General features: G+C 42.6%; 1 long non-coding RNA gene across 1 annotated transcript in view; it reads left to right on the top strand.

Annotated features, from left to right (window-relative positions):
• The window catches only part of LOC121444704, a 110,288-nt gene extending 107,342 nt beyond the window's left edge, over window positions 1–2,946 (top strand). Inside the window, exon 3 of the long non-coding RNA XR_005973814.1 lies at window positions 2,872–2,946. This is a non-coding gene — a long non-coding RNA (uncharacterized LOC121444704). The remainder of the gene's footprint in view (window positions 1–2,871) is intronic.
• The last annotated feature ends 17,323 nt before the right edge of the window (window positions 2,947–20,269 follow it).

Below are 20,269 nucleotides of genomic sequence, written 5' to 3'. Positions count from 1 at the left end.
GCTTTTGTAAGGGCTACTTTCATCATCCTCTCCCATGACTTGGAAGTACCTCACTGTCTGTGGAGTGGTCTCAAACTCACAGAGACCTGCCTGCCTCTGCCTCCTGGGTCCAGGGATTTAAAGATGTGCACCGACTATGGCCCCTCTTGATCACAGGGTTTGTTTTCACTTCAGCTATTCAAATTTTATACATTGGCATTCTCCAGGGCTCAGCACCCGGAACTCTTTTCTATATCAGTATTCTTCCTTTGAAGGCCTCATCTAATCTCATAGCTTTAAGTACCATCTGCATGTTGATGCTATCTTAACATGCATACCCCATCCAGACCTTCGTTCTGAACTCCAGACTCATATGTCTGCCTGCTTTATTGACATCTGCTCTTGGAGTGTGTGGTAGACAGAATTCTAACATAGGCCATGTGATGTTTACCCCTTTGCATCTGTGCCCTTCACAGTCCTTTTCCCTGCAGTAAAAATGGGACCAGTGCATATCCCACCACGTTGTGAGGAGATTAATAATATAGCAAAGTAAAGATATTCTTCAAAGCTAAGAATATTTTTAGCATATAGAGAGAACTGTTAGTAATATTTTGGTAGAATTCCCTGGACTTGGCCCTCTATACAAGTCACTCACATATAGCACAAGGGATATACTTGTGTCTGTGTGACCCACATGACATATGCCTGTTAATCATGTTCTTTTCCTTATTAACAACATGTTAGAGGTGTTTATCATGTCATTAAATTCACGTGGGTGATAGTCTAGAAAGTCTTTCTGCCTGGCAGGGTAGGAGCTTCTTCTGGTCTCCCTGGTCCCTGGTGTTTGTCCAACAACAATCCTGATGACACTAAAGACAGCAAGTTTGCTTGGCTGCTGGCTTCATGATTTCCCATAGGCAGCTGGCTCAGTGGGGACAGAAGCCAAGTTAGCATGCTTCTAATGATTTACTTACTTATTTTTATGTGTAGATGTCTTTGCGTGCATGTGCACATACCTGTGGTGGCCAGAAGAGGGCATCAGATTTTTCTGGAGCCGAATTTACAGGTAGTTGTGAGCTGCCCAATGTGGGTGCTGGAAACTAAACTTGGGTCCTCTGGAAAAGCAGCAAATGTATTTAATTGCTGGCCATCTCTTAAGCCCATCACAGTTTTGTCTAGATTCCCAGATAAGAGCAGGAGTAAGCGCTTGATGGATGGGTGACCAAAGGAATGATTTACACCTATGAGTCTCAAAATGTGGTCTTCAGGTCAGTAGTGCAGCCACTGCCAGAGTGTGAGACAGGCTTCTTCATGGGAGTCACCTCCACATGCAGAATAAGAAACTCTGGAGATTGGCACTAGAAAAAAAAAATTAAACTCTCAAGTGATTCTTAAGCCTGTGAAAAATGTGCAAAGCAGCCAGGGCAGTCACAGACTTCACAGCCTGAAGGAAGACAGTGCTGGACCCGAGGGTAGCTGGAAAGATCAACTGGTATCATTCTAGGTGGGTAAATGAAGACAATATTCTATCATCTCACTAGGACTGAGATGTGCCATGAGGCTTTTGTTGAAGAGGGGCCGTTCATGCTCCACTGGATGGTCCTGCACTCATGTAGATATTAGAATCACTAAGTGAACTTCATGGTCTCTTGTTTGTTTTTCAAGACAGGGTTTCTCTGTGTAGCCCTGGCTGTCCTGGAACTCACTCTGTAGACCAGGCTGGCCTTGCACTCACAGAGATCTTCCTGCCTCTACCTCCTGAGTACTGGGATTAAAGGTATGTGCCACCACAGCCCAGCCATGTAAGGTCTCCTTCTTAAAGAAAAGAGCACATGAATTTGGGAGGGAATAGTGGTGACAGGGATGGAGGCATGTCTTAGGGTTCCTATTGCTTAAACACCTGACCAAAAGCAACTTGGGTCGGGGAGGGTTCATTTTACATCATCCAAGAAAGTGAATACAGGAACCTGGAAGCAGGAACTGAACAGAGGCCTTGAAGGTACACTAATGACTGGCTTCCTTCTCATGGCTTGCTCAGTCCGATTTCTTACAGCATGAAGAAGACCAGTCAAGGAGTGCCACACCCCACAGTGAGTGTAGTCCTCCCACATCAATCAAGAGTGGAGAAAATACCCTGGCGCTAGCCCATAGGGCAATCTGGTGGGGACATTTTCTCACTTGAGGGTTCATCCTCCTCAATGACTTTAGCTTGTATCAAATTCATCTAAAACATAACGGAGGAAATAGAGGGGGGGGGAATGGTAGTGTACTCGATTCAAACTCATTATATGCGTGTATGAAATTCTAAATTAATTTAAGAAAGAGCTCAGCACCGGACTGAAATCTCAAGGTCCAAATCAGGAGCAGAAGGAGAGAGAGCACGAGCAAGGAACTCAGGACCACAAGGGGTGCACCCACACACTGAGACAATGGGGATGTTCTATCCGGAACCTACCAAGGCCAGCTGGCCCGGGTCTGAAAAAGCATGGGATAAAACCGGACTTGCTGAACATAGTGGATAATGAGGACTGCTGAGAACTCAAGAACAATGGCAATGGGTTTTGATCCTACTGCACGTACTGGCTTTGTGGGAGCCTAGGCAGTTTGGATGCTCACCTTACTAGACCTGGATGGAGGTGACTTCCCACAGTGCAGGGAACCCTGATTGCTCTTTGGGCTGATGAGGGAGGGGGACTTGATTGGGGGAGGGGGAGGGAAATGGAAGGCGGTGGCGGGGAGGAGGCAGAAATCTTTAATAAATAAATAAATAAATAAATAAAGAAATAGTTCAGCACCTTCAGCATCTGGTCCTCTGACTTGACATGGAGAACTCCATGCTGAGGTAGTTAGTGTGTTGAACAATTGACCAAAACGCTTCTTCCATCTATTCAGCAGATTCTTCATGGTTAGTCATGACCTGTCACAAGACCCTCACTGGTGGGATTCCAACGTGAAGGGAACTTCTTCCAACCACTGCTTTCAAGCTGTTGCCATGAGCACCGTTTTGAATTAGCTGGGACAAATGACATGGCCCAGCCCACCCCCACCTCCTGACTGTTCCATCAGGAAACAGGCATGGACAAAAGAACACTCAAGAAATACTTTTAGATACAGTTAGTTAACATAGAGTTAATTTCCACTGGGAAATTATCTGGAGTGAGCCTGACCCGGTGAAGTGAATGAATGATACTTCTTTTAAAAGGGAGTCGGATACTTGAAATTGTCTTTATGGGACCCGACACTAGGTACTGGGTTTATATACCGAACAAACAAGGGAGTTTAGAGAACAGACAGCTTCTTCTCTTTTCTTGGCCTTACAGAAGCATGCTGCCAATGAGTTCTACAGCTGCTAACAGCCATGTGAGGTTGAAAGGAGACCTCCTTCGTAGTGCTATTTGCCATCTGCCATTACTTATCTGTATCTAATTTGTGAATTGTCGGCTTCATTCTGCTTTCTATGGGCGGGGATTTTTTCAACTGTTTTGTTCATTGACAAATCCCTTAGTGCTTCAAGCAGTGATGGCTGCATACCAAGTAGTAATAAATATTTGTCACATGAAGGGGTACATGAATTTGCCTTGTTGAATTTTGTATGTTCCCTCTAACAGAGTTCCCTCAATATTACCATTCCTTTACCCATGTACATCAGAAAATGATACCCCTTTCATTGAAATATGAATTCATTCCACACTCTTGTCTTGTGATGTTTTCCTGGGGAGATGTGAATAAATGTCTATTTACCCCCAAATGGCAGACCAAAGAAACAGTATATCTGAGTCTAACTTGGTGAACTGATAAATTCCTTGGGCCTACTTACAGGGACATGGGTTAAAGGTTGCTTTTAGGAGAGTTAATGACCTAAAACAGCTCTATCACAGGAAAGTCTCAAAAGCTGCATAGATGGAATCTCCACTCCAGTTAATCTCCTAGATTATGTGATGCAAAATTACATATACCTGGGATGGGGGATGCAGGGAGAACTGAGTGGCTGGAATCTCAGGTAAAGGTTTAATGATCCTCCCCACCTTCCTTTGATGAGGGAAGGTTAACAGGTCTGATCATTTGACTGTCTCATTCGGGTTGCCATAGTCTTTCTGCTTATTGTGGTAATGGCTAGGTTGAGAGGATAGTGTTCCACAATATCTCGCCCCTTATTCCATCTCGTATATTCTCTCCACTTCCTGTACTGTTGTGTTTCTCGAGCCTCAGAGGAGGCTATATATAGCTATTTTATTCCATTTGTGGATGGGTATTAGGCCCCCATGCCCATACAGTAACTGTCTCTTTATTCTCAGCAGCCTGATCAATTCCATCTCTGCAGGAACCACTACCTACTATAAAAAGAAAGTTTCTCTGGTTAAGATCCAAAATTGCAATGACATATGGGTATAAACCTAAACGTTGAGAAAGTGGTTTGGCAGGAATCTATTCGTTTAACCACAGCAGTATCTTTCCCACTAGGCCCATGACCTTCTCTATCACAAGTTTTTGCGTTATGGTACCAAATGCGGATTCCTTCCTGTGAAGCATTTGGTTGTGCCCATAACAGTTTTTCCACTGTTGTCCCAGTAAAGCGCAGCTTTCGGGAGCCTGTTTGCAGCATGGCAAACCCAAGCAGGAATGTCAGAGACAGTTCCTTCAGCTACCTGTATGATGTCTTCCAGCACTAGGAATGCTTCAGCAGGGAAGTCTCTAGTTTAGTTCCAGCTTGAGTCTCTGTATCTTGCAACCAGAGCCTGTAGAGTATTCAGCAATAGGGTCTTACTGTGCAGTTCAAGCATGGAGCTGGCAACAGTGGCAATAACCTATATCGAAGTGGGTGGGTGCTTCAGACAACTCTTAGAAAATCAGCCTATGGGGATTTAGCATAGGGATTTCTGTTCCATAAATTGCTTTAGTTGCTTTTCCTTTGCTGTGATAACTACTATTTTTTTTTTTGGATTTTCAAGACAGGGTTTCTCTGTAGCTTTTGGTTCCTGTCCTGGAACTAGCTCTTGTAGACCAGGCTGGCCTCGAACTCACAGAGATCCTCCTGCCTCTGCCTCCCGAGTGCTGGGATTAAAGGTGTGCGCCACCACCGCCTGGCTGCTGTGATAACTACTATGACCCAAAGCAACTTAAGGAAGAAAGGGTTTTAGAGGGATACGAGTCCATTTTGGTGGGAAAGCTAAGCAACAAGCAGCAGACGTGGTAGCAGAAGCAGGAAGCTGAGCGATCACATCCTCAATTGTGAACACGAGCCAGAGAGAGTGAACCGAGAGCAGGACAAGGCTATGAAGTCTCAAACCCCACCTCTAATGATGTACCTCCTCCAGCAAGGCTGCAAGCATGGCCTCTCCAAACACGACCCTGAGCTTCAAATACCTGAGCCAGTGGGGGAGGCATTTCTCATTCAAACCACCACAATAATCATGTTTTCTGGGAATGTCTTTTTTCTACCCATGCAGAATACCTACACTCAAACTCTTTAACCATTGTTTTTCATTTATTTATTATTTTTAACTTTATTTTAAAAACTATCTTTTCTCATTTTACATACCAAGTCCATTTCCCACTCCCTCCCCTCCTCCTTCTTCCTCCACCTTCCCCCCCATCCACTCCTCAGAGAGGGTAAGGCTTCCTATGGGGAGTCAACAAAGTCTAGCTAGCACATTGCTTTTGAGGCAGGACCAAGGCCCTCCCCACTATATCTAGGCTAAGCAAGGTATCCGTACAGGGAGAATGGATTAAAAAAAACCCAGAATAAGCAGTAAGTATAAATCCTGGTCTCACTGCCAGTGGCCCTACAGTCTGCCTCAGCCATACAACTGTCACCCACATTCAGAGGGCCTAGTTTGCACCTATGCTGATTCCCTCGCTGTCAGACTGGAGTTGGAAGGCTTCTATTAGCTCAGGTAAGCTCTTTCAGTGGGTGTCCTCATCATGGTCTTGACCTCTGCTCATATTCTCACTTCTCTCTTTGACTGGACTTTGGGAGCTCAGTCCAATGCTCTGCTGTGGTTCTCTGCATCTGCTTCCATCAGTTGCTGGGTGTATGTTCTATGATGACATTTAAGAGAGCAATCAGTCTGACTACTGGGCTAGGCCAGTTCAGGCACCCTCTTCTCTATTGCTTAGGGTCTTAGCTGGGGTCATCCTTGTGGATTCCTGGGAATTTCTCTAGTGCTAGGTTTCTTCCTAGCCCCATGATGGCTCCCTCAATCAAGATATCTCTTTCCTTGTTCTCCTTCTCTGTCCTTCCCCCATCTTGACCATCCTGTTCCCTCTAGTTATTCTTCCCCTCCCCTCAATGTTGAAAGGCAAAGACTATTTTAGAATTTAAAAAGAATGAACCTTGTATCAGTTGCCCCCACAAAAGAAAAATATTAGCTATGGTGGTATGGATTGGAGGCACTACTGTATTTAAATTTCTACAATCCACAGTCCTCTGTAATCTGCCCTGACTTTTCATCCTTGGGTACTGCCATGGGGTTGACATGCACATTCCCACACTGGATGGCCCCAGGGGAGCCAGGTGACTTTTCTCTGTTCATCCTAGGGCTAAGAGCTATCAGAGCCATATTTTCCACTCTTGCACCTGCTGCATGGCTCTACCTGGTTCCTTGTGTCTGATAGACTCTTGGCCACCTCTATAATGGGACACTTCCTCTTCACTGACCACACCTAACTGCGGAAAGAGCCCCTGGCTGGTTGAATCATCTCTGGCCTCATAGTAGAGACGAATGTACACTGTGTACATTTGTCCACTCCTGGGGAAGCTCGAACCATTTACCAGCAATGCTCAATTTTCATATCCATCCATTGATGCCCTTTGTCCCTGATGCTCCTGGAGGGCCACCAGAAACCAAGACACAGTTGGCTCCAGCACCTACTCCAAACCAAGTTTGCTGTATGTTAAGAGGGGGCCAAGTAATTTACAATTCAGGAGATGTCTCTGGTTGCTCTGAATGATCCTCACCTGCAGACAACTGTGGCTACCCCATGAGGGAAGCTGCTAAGGTGGTTCCTCCTTCACAAAAATCTTCTACAGTTACTGGTATCTCCCTGTTGCCTACTCCTTTGGTGAACTGTTATGCAGGTATCAAGGCATTCTAGAGCTCAGAAGCTCATCATTTGGTATTCTATAAATTATTTTCCTACAAACCTGACTTGACACAGATATTGCTACATTTGCTGTCAAGTGACCTAGGCCAGCCCCATTGTTTGCCTTCTCTTCTCTCTTTTTGAATGATTTAGTACATTATGCACCAAATTTACATACTGGGTTAAGCCACTCAAATCTCCTAGACCCTCCCTTACCTCAAAAATAACCATGATCCACAATGAAGCTTCTCGAAGCCACAGAAGACCCATACCAACCCTGAAATCCCTTCTGAGTTGAGCTTCTTTGTGCCCCCTCCTGTGAGCACAGCCCTCACTAGCCAGGGACCATGGCATCCCATGCCACCTCTTTTGTGCCTAGTTCCCTCACTATTATTTCTACTGTATTTTCCCCCTCTTCATTATTCCACTGTTCTCTTGAGTTGGTAGTTACTGTACCCCGGGAGGGGCTATGTAGCATAAATCTAATTTGTACTCTGTTCCATATGACTCCCCATCCAGAGAGAAGAAATAGCAAGCCAGTACCGCTGTCTCATCCTCTCCTTCAACCAATTTACCTAACAAGTCAGAAAATAGCATTCAGAATACCACTGGCATGCCTTTTATGTGTAATTCTTGCCTGCTGTGCACACTCTTTCTGGGCAGTCAGCTGAACTTCAATCTTACCACTCTCAGCAGTGGCAATACAGCTTCTGCCACAATTTCTTTACAATCATGTTCTGTATGTACTTATCTTAGGCAGTGTTCTACTGCTGTGAAGAAACTCAATAACTATGGTAACTCTTAGAATGAAAGCGTTTAGTTGGGGCTGGCTTACAGTTTCGGAGGTTTAGTCCATTATCATGGTGAGGAGCATGGCAGCATGCAGGCAGACATGGTGCTGGAGAAGTAGCTGAGAGTCCCACATCTGGCAGCAGGAAGAGATCATGACACTGGGTCTGGCTTGAGCACTTGAAACCTCAAAGCCCACTCTCAGTGGCACGCTTTGTCCAACAAGGCCACAGCTCCTACTCGTTTCAAATAATCCCACCCCGTAAGCATTTGAATCTATGAGTCTATGGGGACCATTCTTACTCTAACCACTCCAGTGCTACTAGAAGGCATTGCAGCATATTCTGTGACACGTCTGCCAACTTCAGGATGTCCCCATGTCATTTGACAAATCATATTCATCAAGGAAGTATATCCCCATAAAAAAGAAAAATGATATATAAGAAGATGGTTTCACTGGGGTTTCTCTTACGATTTTCTACTTTGGATTTCCCTCTGGGCAGACAAGTTGATCTTAGCTGTAACAATGATCAGGGCCCTGCTTGTTGTTGGTTTTTTTTTCCCTTCGGGTACCCCACAGCCAGCAAGCCCCAAAGAAAACCACACAGAGATCTCTAAAGTTATAAAGCTGATTGGCCCATTAGCTCTAGCCTCTCACTGGCTAACTCTCACATCTTGATTAACCCATTTTTCTGATCTATGTTAGCCATGTGGCTCAGTACCTCTTTTCAGTAGGGCAGATCACATCCTGCTGCTTTGGTGATCAGGGCAGGAGTGGGAGGAATCAACTTCCTCCTTCCCAGAATTCTCCTGTTCTCATTACATCATTTCTACTTCCTGCCTGGTTTTTCCGCCTATACTTCTTGCCTGGCCAATCAGCATTTATTTAAAATATGATTGACAGAATACAGACAATTCTCCCGCACCACTTATCGGCATGCCTTCACCCACTGTAGGAGCAATACACCTACTGTAGCAAAGAGACATACCCTTCCAATACTACAGGGACAAGGGCAGGCATATCATTCCAATATGACAGGGAGGACAGACATATTGGGATTGCCTCCATGGTTTACTTCCAGTTGCACATCTTCTCACCACCAGCAGAAATGGTGCAACTTCCTCCAAACTCAGCTTTGGTTTTGCTTTGTTCCTATTTGGAAACTGAATGTTGCATGACTTTTCCTGGGGATAGGTGAAAAGCTCTCAAGAATGATATACCAGAAGTTTGCTGCCTCACCCCCTAAATTGAGGGGTTTCCAGGTATTCTAACCTGAAAGTTATCCTTTGTGTTGGTTTAAGGGCTAATTGGACCGAAATAGAAAGTTAGCAGCTGTGTGTACAACTCTGAGGCCAAGTTTCCTCTCTGGAGAGTGAGACTATTACATGTAATCATAGGGTTGGTAGGACCAAAAGCAGGAATGCATTTCTTATGCCAAGATCAGTTACTTGTTTGAAGATGGTATCAAATTATATGCATTGTTTTATAACTTACTATTTGGGCAAAAATCAGTTTTGTATATCTAATCTTAGATAACTGGTCCTTTATATTCTCTAACATAGATTCATTCCCCTTTTCACGTACAAAGTTGAGCATCTTTCCCCATTTATATTGTCTTAGTTAGGATTTCTGTTGCTGTGAAGAGACAGCATGAGCACAGCAACTCTTTTTTTTTTTTTGGTTTTTTGAGACAGGGTTTCTCTGTGGCTTTGGAGCCTGTCCTGGAACTAGCTCTGTAGACCAGGCTGGTCTCGAACTCACAGAGATCCGCCTGCCTCTGCCTCCCAAGTGCTGGGATTAAAGGCATGTGCCACCACTGCCCGGCCACAGCAACTCTTATAAAGGAAAACATTTAATTGTGGTGCCTGGCTTACAGTTCAGAGGTTTAGTCCATTATCATCATGGCAGGAAACAAGGCAGCTTGCAGGTATACTCTGTGCTAGAGAAGGAGCTGAGAGCTCTTACATCTTTACTCACAGGCAGCAGGAAGTGGTCTGTCTCACTGGGCGTGGCTTGAACATATATGAGACCTCAAAGTCCACCTCCACAGTGGCACACTTCCTCTAACAAGGTCATACCTACTCCAACAAGGCCACACCTTGCATTAGTGCCATGCCCTTTGGAGGCCATTTTCTTTCAAAGTACCACATCTACTAATTCATATGTCTTCTTTGTGAGTTGCTTTCCCTTTTTCTAATCTTTTGAGCCTTTGTTTTGTTTTTTTTTAATAAATTTGTTAGTTTTGATCATGAGGAGTGACCATTATCGGGTTCAGATGGGTTCAAATTCTCTTTTGGGGGAGTGCGAGTGTTTTTAGATTGGATTATAATGTGTTTGAGTGTGTCCCCTAGGTGTTCATGTGTAAGATGTATGGTTAGTTGGTGATATGCAAGGTGGTAGAATCTTTAAGAGGCAGGGCTTGGTGGGAGGTTCTTTCCTGATTTTATTTGTATCGTATTTAATTATGAGGATGTACATGGGTCTCTGTGGGGATATGTGCATATGTGTGCAAGTGCCCATGGAAGTCAGTGGCATTGGATTACCCTGGTACTGGAGTCACACACAGTTGCAGCCTGCCCATTGGGTGCTCGGAAATGAAGTCAGGATTCCTGGCAAAGCAGAAAGTCCTCTTAACCACTGGGCCATTTGTCCATCTCCCTTGTAGGAGGTTATTGGATCAAGGTCGTTCTTTCGAGATCCTGAGTTAGTTGTAACTGTAGGCATGTTATATAAGCAGTAAGCCTGATCCCATCCAGGTCCCTGGTTTCCCGTTTAAAGATGTGGTCTCCTCCATACATGTACACTCCTCTCATTGTGATATGGTTCTTTGTTAGGTCCTTGCTAGGTTTCAAATCAATCGTGCTGTCTACTTTTGGACATTTAGCCTCCAAATCCTTTTGAGCTACAAAATACACTTTTTGTCACAAGAAGCCTGCCTTATTACAGTGCAGAATCGACCAACACGTCGGGATAGTTCTCTGATGCTGAAAAGGCATGAATAATCTTTTGGAGTTTTACAGCTTAAAAAAAACTTTATGGGATGTAAGTAAGTTATATCCCAGGGAACCCCCAAATATAAAACAGCAGCAACAACAAAAACAAACAAATAAAACTCTTGTAAAGTGATTCTTGATGTCTGCATAAAATTCCCTTTTGCGGACTGTCATATTTTATGGAATCCTCCCAATTGTTTCTAATTATTACCATTTTTTTTCTCTTTGAAAAACAGAACAAATAGGGCCTCGGGATATAGCTCAGTGGCTTCGAGCACTGGCTGCTCTTCCAGGGGTGCCAGGTTTGATTCCCAGCAACCACATGGCAGCTCACAACTGTCTGTAACTCCTGTTCCTGGGATCTGATTCCCTCTTGTGGCTTCTGTGGACACCAGGTACACATGTCTATCGACATACATCAGGCAATACACATTTAGACATAAAAAATAATAGTAAATAACTATTTCCCGGGTGGTAGTGGCACATGCTTTTAATCACGGCTCAGGGAGGCAGAGGCAGATGGATCTGTGAGCTTGAGGCCAGCCTGGTCTACAGAGTGAGTTCCAGGACAGCCAGGGCTATATAGAGAGTCCCCGTGTCAAAAAAAGTGACAAATAGTTTGGCCATGATTTTCTGCCTTTTTAGAGGAAGATTTCTTACGCTGAAAATGACTGAAAAATACCGAGCATTTTATAGTTAGGTGGTATAATAGCTAATAAAAATATGAAGATAGTTGACAGAGATTCCACATCAATCTGAATATTTGGGGACTTTTATGTTTAGTTCAGAATATCACGCTTAGCACTGAAAAACTCTTTCTGACCTGCTCCTTCTGCCTCTGATGACATCAAGTGCCACCATAGGTGATGGCAGAGACCACTTTTTGGTATCATCACAGAGACACACAAAGTGCTTTCTCTTTGTCACCAACTGTTTAATGGTTACCTACTGATTGCTAGAAAAACAAGACGAGAATTTAAATTGCTTTCGCTGACTCAAATCCTTGGGGAACAGGGCTAATTTTAGTGCAGCTTTTTTTTTTTGTCAAAAGCAGGAAGCAGTGCCTATATGGTTCCATCTGCTACAATTTGTGACACCTTCCCTTCTTGCTAACATATGCTAGAATAGTACAATTATAAAGGTGATGCTACGGACATGCACTATTGACTGCCAACCTGAAGTCCTTCTAAGGATAGAAAGGAACCTATCTTCTTGGTTAATTGTGCTAAAATCTAAGAAATAAATGTAGAGGAAAGAGTTCATGTTTCCTAGCTGACATCTAGACTCACTTTCAAGCCAAGGCCACATCCCGTTCTCAGGTGTAGCTGGGTAAATTGATTGATGGATGTTGATTGACTGATCTCCAGGACACCAGTAGCACTTGAGAGCAGAGGCTCTGTAATTGTGTATATGTGTGCGTGTGTATGTGTTTGTGTGTGTGATTGGCTTTAGACATGTGTGGTGGCTCTTGTCTATACTCTCAGTATTCTGGGGGTCCAAGGCAGAAGAATTGCTATGAATTCTAGGCCAATCAACCTAGGCTGTGGAGTGGGGGCCCTTTTCAAAACAACAAGGACAAAAGGAGAAGAAAGCTTTCATGCAAGTCTTAAAGGGGCTCTTAGAAGTCAGCTAGAGGTGAGGAACCAATTGAGCTAGGGCATACGACCTATACAATTTGTGCAAGCTATAAAACAGATGAATGGCAGAGGCAGAGGTAAGTCCCAGGATTATTTATTTTTGTTTATGTTTTCCAGGATTATTTATATTTTTTTGTGGAAGGGTCTCATTAACTAGTTCAGACTGGCCTTGAACTCCTGATTCTCCTGCTTACACCTTCCAAATGCTAGATTACAGTTATGTGCCACCAACCCTGGCTCAGGCTATTATGGTTCTAGAGACTCTAGAATACGTCCATTAGTGAGTAGAGTATGGAATACTTTGAAATTGAGATCAGAGGAGAGAAGCTGAGTGGTGTCAGAGATATATTATGAGTTCAGATATTTGAATATTTTAAATTACATTCTTAAGATCAACACAAGCACATACATTTGAGCTTGCATAGCTTTTTCATTTACTGTAAATCACAGAACCCTACCTAGTGGATTTTGTGGTGTGTAGAGTATGCCTTGATAAAACCATTAAAATATACACCTGGCTATTAGCCTGTCTCCAAATACTCATGATTTGACTATATAAAATTATGTGCATTGAGAATCTGATGATGTATACTCATACATTAAGGTGAGAACAAATACACATGTTCATCATCTCGGGAGCTTTGTTGGCTCAGAGAAGCCACTGGACTCTGGGGAGATTGATGGAGCTAAAATGTCATTGTCACAAGGGAGGCAACTATTGATTTCACTGACAAACCCTGTAATTATGGGAACACAATGCCTAGTTACATTAATTAGAAGGGAGTGAGAGTGGAGCTGGAGGCTCTGCTGCCAGTGAGAGAGAGAAAGAAGAGCTTGATCTTCTGGAAGGTGTGGCAGGGGCTTGCAGGGAGTGGGGAGGCAGAGTCAGTCAAAAAGGAGATTGGAGGTTGGAAGGAGTTTGATGATCTCCTTAAAAAATGGCATAAGATGTACCAGCTTGGGTTGCATGTATGTTTCATAAATGCTTATGTGGCGTGCATCTTCTAAAGACTGCCAAGCGCTCTGCAACTGAAATATTGTAGCAGAAAATACCGGCACATTGAAATTCAGAGGCTGTCAAGAAGTGATGAGAAAGAGTAGTTGGCGGAAAGTAACTCTCCTACTCACCTTTGCCATCCACTTGTCCACAGAAGCATCCACTATTTCAGTGTTTTGTGTATCCCCCCCCGACACACTCCACTACCCTATGCAATACAAACATTAATGCAATTGTGCATATATGTGTGCTTTTCACGAATGATAGATACTGCTCACAGTGCTCCTCAAATCTCTATTTGCATTTTGGTTGTTGTAGTTTTTCAAGACAGGGTTTCTCTGTGGTTTTGGAGCCTGTCCTGGAACTAGCTCTTGTAGACCAGGCTGGCCTCGAACTCACAGAGATCCGCCTGCCTCTGCCTCCCTAGTGCTGGGATTAAAGGCGTGTGCCACCATCGCCTGGCTTCTATTTGTGTTTTTTTAACAATATTGCTTAGAAGATGTTCATCAGCATGTATTGAGCTGCTTCGTGTCTTTAAAAATGAACACATATTTTGTTTACTAGTACTGCAATTTATTTAAGCAATCCTTTTTGAAGCGCATTTAATTTGTTTCCATGGTATCTAGTTTATCTTTTTAGAGGTCAGCAAACAGGAAACTCATCAGTCAAAACAGTGCTACTGTAAAGATCGCAGATATGATATTTTCTTTCCATGAGCATGCTAGTTTCTTTTCATTTTTATCCTAGTGAGCATGCTTGGCTTTGTATTTTTTCCCAGACATTTTTTTTAAAGACTGGATTTTGGTGACACAATAAAGAGCTGTATGGAAATATAAGTGCAAACCACTCTTAAAGAGCTGGCTAGGTCTGGACAAAGATAGCCTGCCAGGCAGACTGGGACAGAGGTTTCTCCGCATTACCCTAAGGGACAGAAACAAAAGGCCAGAGTGCTCAGAGCAGAGCGGCAGGTGGAGTAAACACACTCTCAAGCACAGATTGTAACTTGCAAACTAGATGACGGACTGAGAAACAGCGAGCTCCTTCTAGGTCAGGTTCTTAGTGATCCAGACTGCCACACAGGGCACGAGAACTCTTTTTTGAAAAGAATTCCTGTAGTTGCACAATTAAAACATTCATCACAAACTCTTTGATAGCACATTGATGATGGGCGTTGCTGAACAAATACCCCCTTTCCCTTTTAATAAAAATATTTATTTTTGTTTATTTTATTTAATGTGCATTGGTATTTTGCCTGCATGTATGTCTGTGTGAGGATGCTGGATATCCTGGAACTGGATTTACAGACAGTTGTGAGCTACCATATAGATGTTGGGAATTGAACCTGGGTCATCTGGAAGAACAGCCAGTGCTCTTAACTGCTGAGCTATCTCTCCAGTCCTGCCCCTTTCCTTTCTATACTTCTCTATATTACAATTTCCAGACCAAGAATATAAACTCTATAACTATCAGTGAATATGTAAGATATTTGCATTTTAAGGGAGGGAATGTTCCTTATTTAGATATATTAATAAAGCTCAGAAGGTATGTTTTAGAAAGGTATGACATTTCCTTTGGAATAGACCTAGGAACAATACGAGAAAGGAAAACCCATCAGTTCCCTAGAGAGAAGACAATGGGAGGGTCAGAGTCACTAGTGTTAACAGCTGTTAAGGTCCTCAGAGAGTCTTATATATCACACATATCAAATCTCAAAGCACACACACCCTGCCAATGCCCCATTCTTTCTTGGGCAATTCAGTCCTAAAGCCATTGTGTGAGGGGAGAGCAAGTAAGCTATCTGCAGTGGACAGTGGTGGGAGCAGGGAGAGGCAGCTGGATTAGAATGTCAGAGACCAAGCGGAGAGAAGGGGGTTTCTGCCAGGAGGAGTTAGAGTCAAGCTGGTGGACGAAGGCATCCCTGTGCAGTGACTGTCTAGTGAGGAGACTGGCAAAGACAGCCCATGGCCTGGGTTCTCAGAGCCGAAGGTGGGATGGGGAGGGCATTCATATGTGGGAGTGGTGATGTTGGGGGTTAAAGTCCGAGTAGGCTGCGGAGGGAAACCATGTAGAGGAGCCGTTGTTATATAGAATCGGAGACTTCAAGCAGGATGAAGTGGTAATGGAGATGGAAGATTGGCTGCTGGACTAGTTATTTATACCTCAAAATTTGGCATCTTTAAACAAGACATTACCTCACGTGTGTGTGTGTGTGTGTGTGTGTGTGTGTGTGTGTGTGTGTGTGCGCGCGCGCACGCACTCAGGCATGCACTTGTTTGCTTGCTTGCTTGCTTATGTGTGTGAAGAACCCGTGTACAGTTTGTCAAAGGGTCTCATGAAGTTACAGTCTGAAAGTTCAACTGAGGGAGGGAGACTTTTTTTTTGGGGGGGAGACTCTTTTTTTAAAGTGTCTTTCTACAGAAAGTAAGATTTAAAGATTAAATAGAAAAGAGCTATTGTTGGAAGTCCTCAGTTCCTCAGTGGCTATTGGCTAGAACCCTAATGCAGATCTTTACATATGGGTAGCGAAGGGGGTGAGGAAGTGAGGGAATCTAGAGAGGGAAGAAGAGGAAGAAAGAGTAGGAAGAGTAGAGGAAGGAGAGAGACCAACAGTCTTCCAACCTAGTTTTGAAAGGAATGGCCCACATGATTTTCCTGCGTTCTATGACTGAAATTGGGTCCATAGATTCTGCTCGCACTTAGAAGGAGGTGTGACAAGTGGACAAATAGTAGGAACCAGAGATCACGGCGGCCATCTTTTCAAAATTAGTTCTTCATGAGTTTTGTACTATGTATTTTGATATTTTTATGTTCACCTCTTCCCCACCTCTTCCCATATAAATCTCTTCCCTATCTATAGAACTTTGTGTTCCTTAAAAAAAATCTTTCCACATCAATTAATTTTCTTGGATGTATAATTTTCTACTGGAGCATTGTTGATTTACTAGGGGCTATACGCTTAGAGAAATCTGTTTCTCTCTTGAGCAGCTAAGAACTGTTAATAGCTCCACAGCTAGGGATGGGTTGTATACCCAGCTTCCCCTCTTTATGCTGGAATTTGGTCTGGTTTGGGCTTGTAAAGGTTTTGTACGTGCTCTTGCAAATGCTGTAAGATCATATGTGCAACTGCCGTAGCTGTGTCCAGGAGACACTGTTTCCTTGGTCATCCACCACCTCTGGCTCTTACACTCTTTCTGCCTCTCTTCCACAAGGATTCCTGAACCTTGGTGTGTGGGGTATTGTATACATAGTTTTTTTTAGGGCTGAACATTCTGCAATCTCTTTTTTATACTCTGCACCTTGGTTAGTTACAGGTCTTTGTGATCATCCTTATCTACTGCAAATAGAAACTTCTCTGATGAGGGTTGAGAGATGATAAGTTATTAGAAGTCAGTTTAATATTATTTTAATTTAGCAGCATAATAGTGGTAGATTCTCCCCACTTATCACTTGTTTAGCCATAATTACTTGGCCCAATAATGGTGCTACCTGTGTATTTTATCTTGTGGAGTAGGACTTAAACCCAATTAGAAATTGGATTTATAGTGGTTGGTTTCTTCCATGATGCTCATGCCATTATTGCACCAGTGGGCATGCATTGCCAGGCTATCCTTTAGTGTATTTGAAGGGCTCACAGCTGGATATAACTGATAATTACTTTTCTCCTGCAGTTGCTTGCATAGCACCTATAGCATTATAAAAGCTCACCAGTAAGAATGAAGCTTCCAGGTCTGTACCGCCTTGGTTTCTGCATGTTCTATGACTCAGGTATGTGATGCCTTCAGCAATAGGATCTTACTGTCATGTTCTGGAGTGTAACCAGAAGCAGTGGCAATAGTCGTGATGTTTGGGGACCACTCTACTTCATTTCCCTAAATACAAATACACATTTACTTAGTATTTTAAATAAAGATATATCAATATAAACATGATATATGTGTGTGTTCTGATTATTAAAACATGCCCATTACTTTTTTGTTTTACTTATCTGCTTATTAGTGACCAGGATTTTTTGGTTTTGCTCAGGCTGGCCTTCAATCCCTCTCCTCACTTGATTCTCCCATCTCAGCTTCTTGAGTAACTGGAACCACAGGTGCTCACCACTAGTTTCCATTAAAGTATTTCAAATACTAAAGTGAAAGGGGGAAGTCTAATACCTAGACACTAGCACTGTTGACATTTTGGTCTATAGTTATTGCATTTTTGGTATATTGTATTTTTAGCTTCCTTTAAATTGCATATTATTTTCTACCCAATATAATGTAATTTTCTTAAAAAACTACCTTTCCAGTCCTCTAAATAGTCATAGTGTTCTGTGGCTGGTAGTGAGGATCTCTGACCCATTTTAGGGAAGAGACATATTAATGATATTCCTGGAAAACAAAAGCACAGCAAAGATGGATGGGAATGAGGAAGTGTGGACCTGCAATGATAGGCAGTGTCTTCTATTTACTTGATGATGAACGTAAGTCTAGACGCCATGTTTTCCCTTCTCTTCGTATCTTCACGACACTGTGTTCTGTTCTCTGTAATTTTTGAGGGATGGGGATGAGAATAGTGTTAGTATCTTCTTGAGACTCATCCTTGCTGTGTAGCTCAAACTGGAATCAAACACTTGATCCTCTTGTCTCAGCCTCCTGAGTGTTACCACCACACCCAACTTGTCCTTTGTACTCGGTTCTCAATTTGACAGTTTTGCTGAGGTCAGTATGTTCAACTGACTGTGTCTAGAGATGACACAAGACATTTTGGAAAAATTTTCAGGAATCCCAGTTTGGGGTTCTAGAAAAGATTCTTGCAGTTTTCAGCTGCTGAAAAGTATATGATGGTGGTGAGTTCCAGAGTATTAGAATGCTAGGCTCAAAAATAAAGACCCAATTCTCCCGCATTTTAAAATTGGAGAAACCAAGCCCAGAGAAGTTAAATGAATCACTGTAGGTCACACAGTTCTGTTGGCAGAACCTGGCTAAAACTTGAGTCTCTAGGGTTCTAAGGCTATTGTCATAGAAGACTTGTAAAACCTTTAATATTAATTAAGCAATTCTTATAAAAACTCAGTGAAGTAGGTTAGTGTTATTTGTTCTGACTTTAGAGCCACTTACTGCAAAGTGATTAAATGTGTATAAGCCAGAACTGATTCCACTATAATTAAACATGTTTTTAATCACTCTCAAAAGAACAGACTAGTAAGTAGGGTTATTATTTTAGGAATTAGATTTCAGTTTCTGGTCCAACCAGTTTGAAAATCACTTCTCACCTGGTATCATGGATTTCTTTTATATTCAGCAGAAAGCCTGTATTTTCTTAGTAAGATTAAGCAGATATGTTGTGTTTATGTAGTTGCATCTTAAGGCTCCTACAACCTTCTTAGTAAATGAACGAATGTGGAGGAGGAAGTGCCTATCACCTGGCCACTTACATAAAATGACATTGACCTGCTGATATTCCTTCCAAATGAAGACTTTAGGGCACAGTGTCATTTTTTTTAAAAAAAAACTTTTTCTTGTGTGTGTGTGTGTGTGTGTGTGTGTGCACGCAAGTCAAATGACAACTTGTGGAAGTCAGTTCTGTCCTTCCACCCTTCCACCCTTCCTGTAATGGGACTCGGGTATTCAGGCTTGAGGCCACAGACATCTTTACCCACTGAGCCATCTCACCAGCCCCTTAGACTTTGATTTCTTATCCGTCCTCATTGCTACACAGAATAAGCAGGGGATGCTCAATAGATAGCTAAATATAATTTATTTTGATTTCTATTGTCTGGAGAGGATCAGAGAGTTTGCCAAAGCACTCTTTAACTCAATTTTGTTTAGAAGTTTCTTAGGCCAGTACAGCAAAGGAGTTGTGTTTTTGGATCAGATCTGAGGTGGGACAGGTGGGTTTTGAGTTCAGAACTTCTTGTCTGAGATCCCTATTTCTCTCCTTCTGGTTTTCAATGCTTCTGTGATGTTTGTATTGGCATTCTACCAGTGCATGTCCTGTCTAGAAGTACCGCTGATACCAGAATAACTTCCTGTCCCATTGAAGTGTCTAATCATCCCCACGTGACACTGTCTCTAGCTTAGTAAGTGGGAGGGAACCAGATTATAGACAAACCTGAAATGATTCTTGGAGAGACATTGAATCCTAGAATAGCATGGTCACGTTTCCCAAGGTTAATGGCAGAACAATAGTTCAAATACCCTAAATAATGGTAGCCTTTCCCCCTGTGAAATGAAAAGCAAGATATTTATCTAGGTTATTATGTAGATAAAATATGCTAAAAGAAGTGAAAACACCTTGAAAGCTGTGATTCAGTACAAGTACCTTGAAAAATTTCCCATAAAGTCTTGTTCCTTTCTGTATGCAAATGTTAATAATTAGCTAATGTTACTATGTGATTCTTATAAGTGGCATTTGAATTTGGGAAATAGACATTCCGACCTATGAAGAAGAAAAGAATGGACAGAAGAATGTAGATGGATGCTATAAAGGGGGTCAAGTATAAAAAATAGAATTACAACCTGCATAAACATTATCAAGTAAGAAACATATGCTAAAAGTTTTAATAATTATCCTATCCTAAGGAGTTTAAGTCTTGTATTAGAAATGGCTTAGCTAAGTCATGAGAGGAATGTAAATATGACTATCTAGTCTTCAACCCCATCGAAGACCTGAGAATGGAAGTAATGTTACTTGAGTAAACAGGAAGTGCAATCAAGCAACTTCTAAAATATGCAATAAATAGTAGAGACAACTGGTTACCTGGGCAATCACCTGATTCTCATTTGCAATGTTGGGGGAACCAACTTTG

This window comes from Microtus oregoni, unplaced genomic scaffold (genome assembly GCF_018167655.1).
Source record: "Microtus oregoni isolate MIOR12 unplaced genomic scaffold, Mior012 000138F_ref0000102, whole genome shotgun sequence".
Lineage (NCBI taxonomy): Eukaryota > Metazoa > Chordata > Mammalia > Rodentia > Cricetidae > Microtus > Microtus oregoni.
The sequence above is the reverse complement of the archived record's forward strand: the minus strand, read 5'-3'. Positions and strand labels throughout refer to the sequence as shown.